This window comes from Frankliniella occidentalis, unplaced genomic scaffold, assembly GCF_000697945.3.
Source record: "Frankliniella occidentalis isolate FOCC.00 unplaced genomic scaffold, Focc_3.1 Scaffold1441, whole genome shotgun sequence".
Classification (NCBI taxonomy): Eukaryota; Metazoa; Arthropoda; class Insecta; order Thysanoptera; family Thripidae; genus Frankliniella; species Frankliniella occidentalis.
The window spans coordinates 1-3979 of record NW_026268543.1 but is presented as its reverse complement, the minus strand read 5'-3'; positions in this window follow the sequence as shown (position 1 = coordinate 3979).

Below are 3979 nucleotides of genomic sequence, written 5' to 3'. Positions count from 1 at the left end.
TAGCAAATCTCATGTCTCGGAGACATGAGATTTGCTACCATAGGACATGAGAGTGCCGCCTCAGGACATGAGATTTTCGTGGTGGTCGAACCCGACGTGAGCTCCGTCGAGCTGGTACCCCCCCGGCCAATCTCAACCTCAATCTCATGTCTCATCTAATGTCTCATCAATCTCAACTCCTGCTGATCTCATGTCCTGTAAGCCTGTCCATGCGCGTGGAGGCTGTGGGCCGTGTCACCATCCAGCCCGGCACGAGTCAAGCTGTTGCGGTGCACATCAAGGGATGCGACATCTGGTATGCGGATTTAGAGAGTGTGGTGGAGGTTACTCCCACGCTGAGAACTGTGTTCGGAGTTGTTGCTCGCACAGTCCTCGGCACGGATAGGCTGGCCACCCATTCGTGTCGGGAGGGGCGCGGGCAGCGTAAAGAACCGCTGCCCGAGCCCTCAGGAGAACGGGTCTCGTGGACTCGTGCGGAGAGCTTCGAGGTTCAAGCGGAGCTTCGCCCAGCGTGCACCTCCAAAGGTATCCTTGTGTCCCCCGAGCTTCTCGCCGACCAGGACGGCCGCGGCCTGTGTGTCATGGTGCACAACACCAGCCGCCGAGCCGTGACGCTGACGCCGTCCACGTGCGTCGCGCACCTCGCGCTGCCTGGGACAACGCCCGTCAACGCCGCCGAGACTGCCACCACCACCACCAGTTTAGCGGGCGATCTGCCCCAGCCCCTTGCCGACCTACTTGGCCGTTGCAGTGAGGACCTGACCCCCGCCCAGCTCCAGCAGGTGAGAGGCCTACTGGTGGAGTTCCAGGACATCTTTTCCTGCGGCGGGGAAATCGGTCACTGCACGATGGTCGAGCACGACATCGAGACCGGCACCACGGCCCCCATCAAGCAGGCACCGCGGCGGCTGGACTTCCAGAAGCAGTCCATCGCCGACAAGTGCATCGGCGAGATGCTGGAGCAGAAGGTGATTCGTCCGTCGCAGTCACCCTGGGCTTCGCCCGTCGTCCTCGTTGGTAAGAAAGACGGCACGCCGCGCTTTGCGATTGACTTTCGCCGTCTCAACTCCGTCACTCGCAAGGACGCGTACCCTCTGCCCCGCATCGACGACATCCTGGACTCACTTCGTGGGGCGTCCTGGTTTTCGTCCCTGGATCTCAAGTGCGGATACTGGAACATTCCCCTCACCCCGTCTGCCACGGAAAAGACGGCGTTCTGTGTTCCAGGACACGGCCTCTATGAGTTTGTCAGGATGCCGTTTGGCCTTTGCAATGCCCCGGCCACCTTCCAGCGACTGATGGACCGCATGGTGCCCCACGACATCGCCCGGGTCTACCTGGACGACATCGTGGTGCCTGGGCAAACCTTTTCCCAGGCGCTCGAGCGGCTCGAGCGCGTCTTCCTACGGATCCGTGAGGGCCACTTTCTGCTCAACCCGAAGAAGTGCAGCCTCTTCACCCGCCAGCTGGCCTACCTCGGCCACATCATCTCCGAGGCCGGCGTGGCTACGGATCCCGCGAAGTGCGACAAAGTGAAGAAGTGGCCGGTGCCCAAGGACAAGTCGCAGGTTGTCAGTTTCCTTGGGCTAACCCAGTACTACAGTAGCTTTGTGCAGGACTACGCGCGCCTGTCCCAGCCCCTGAACCAGCTGCGGGAGAAGGACCGCCCCTTCGTGTGGACTCCGGAGGCGCAGAAGTCCTTCGACGCGCTCCGGGAAGCCCTGACTTCGCCCCCGATTCTGTCCTACCCCAACCCCAACGGCGGCACGTTTGTTTTGGACTGTGATGCCTCAAACTTTGCCGTCGGCGCTGTGCTTTCCCAGGTCCAACGGGGGGAGGAGCGCGTCATCGCGTACTTCAGCGAGACCTTGGACAAGGCCAAGCGCAACTACTGCGTCACCCGGAAGGAGCTGTTCGCCATCGTCCAGGCCCTGGGGCACTTCCACCACTACCTGACTGGCGCCCCGTTTGTTGTCCGCACGGACCACGCCGCCCTGAAGTGGCTCCGTACCCTGCGCGACAAGGTCGAGGGCCAGCTGGCCCGCTGGTTTGAGCGGCTGGAGGCCTACGACTTCCAAGTTGTCCACAGGCCTGACCGACTCCACGGGAACGCTGACGCCTTGTCCCGTCGGCCATGTGACGCCCTGTGCCGTCACTGTGTCCGCCACGAGGAGCGCGCTGAGGCCCCGGTCAACCGTATCCGCCTGGAGGACACCACCGTGCCTTCAGCGGCTGACCTGCGGAGAGCCCAGCGCGCGGACGACGACATCTACCCCATCCTGCGAGCCATGGAACGCGGCAGCCCGCCATCCGAGACCAGCTTGTCCAGCTCCAGCACTAAGACCAAAGGCCTGTTCTTGCAGTGGGACTCTCTTAGGCTGGTTGACGGCGTCCTTAAACGCCGTTTCGAGGACAACTACGGCCGCCTGGAGACCATGCAGACCGTTCTCCCGCGGGTCTTCGTCCTGGACATCCTGCAGCAGTTCCACGACCAGCCTGGCTCCGGAGGACACCTCGGCTACAACAAGACAATCAACAAGATTCGGGCCAAATACTTCTGGGTCGGCCTGTGCCAGGAGGTCAAACTGTACGTCATGTCCTGTCGCCTGTGCAGGGGGAAGAAAGGCCCGAACGTGCACCGTCGCGCGCCTCTGCGGCTGCACAACGTCGGCGTCCCCTGGGAACGCGTCGGCGTGGACCTGGCCGGCCCCTTCCCGACGACCTCCAGAGGCAACCGCTTCCTCGTGGTCGTCACCGACTACTTCACCAAGTGGCCGGAGGCGATCCCGGTGCCCAGCAACCACGCCGAGGTGGTAGCCAGAGCCCTGGTCGACCACGTGTTCACGCGTTTCGGGTGCCCAGCTGAGTTGCACTCCGACCAAGGCAGCACCTTCGAGGCCAAGGTCTTCAAGGCTGTCTTGGACATCATGGGCGTCCGCAAGACCAGAGCGACGCCCCTGCACCCCCAATCGGACGGCGCTGTCGAGCGCCTCATACGGTCTGTGGTCCAGCAGGTCAGCATCCTGGCCAAGGACCAACACGGCACTTGGGACTTGCAGGTGCCGCTGGTGATGCTGAGCCTGCGCGTGGCTCCCCACACCACCACGGGCGTCTCGCCTGCCATGATGATGTTCGGCCGGGACATCAACGTCCCCGCCACCATGGCGCGCGGGCCCGTTCCGCAGCAGGAGGCGCCGCGGCTGCCCCGCTCCGAGTACCCCTCCTGGCTGTACCACCGGCTGCAGGACCTGCACCACACGGTCCGGGAGCGGGCCGACATCGCGTCCTGGCGCATGAAGGAGCGCTACGACCTCAGAGCGCGGCGGCCCAACTACAACCCAGGAGACACCGTGTGGTTCTACAACCCGCGACGGAAGATCGGCCGCACTTCCAAACTGTGCTCCTGGTGGGAAGGACCATACGTGGTCCTTAACAAACTTTCGGAAGTGACTTTCCGCATCCGGCAAGAGGACAAGCCGTTGTCAAAACCTCGCGTGGTCCACGCTGATAGACTTGCACCTGCTGTGCCCAGAGTCTCAGTAAATTGTTAGTTTTTAAGAGTTGTTCATCGTACTATTTGTCGCGTTCTCACCCTCCTGTTTGGTTTTCTAGTTCTCGTCTGCATGTCGCGTGTTAAACTCCGTCTATTTGTCATCGCGTTTTAATATTTGTGGTAAATTCCAGGTCCTTTTAAAAGAGGAGGGATAGTGTTATAAAGTGTGTATTACATTGTGGCGACTTTCCACCACTCGGCGCATCCACGCGCATGCGCTTCCACTGTCGCGAGCGTTGCCATGCTACATTCTTGAAGCGCCCACTTCTGTCCTGGCTCTCGGAGAATAAACACCTTCTGATCCCGACTTGTGATTTATAACAATATTTGTTCGCGTCGGTTGGAAAGAAAACCATAGTTTAGAATGAATCGGATATGTCTTCGGTTAGAAACTTTTAACACGCCCCTGCGTTTGGTTCTATGTTC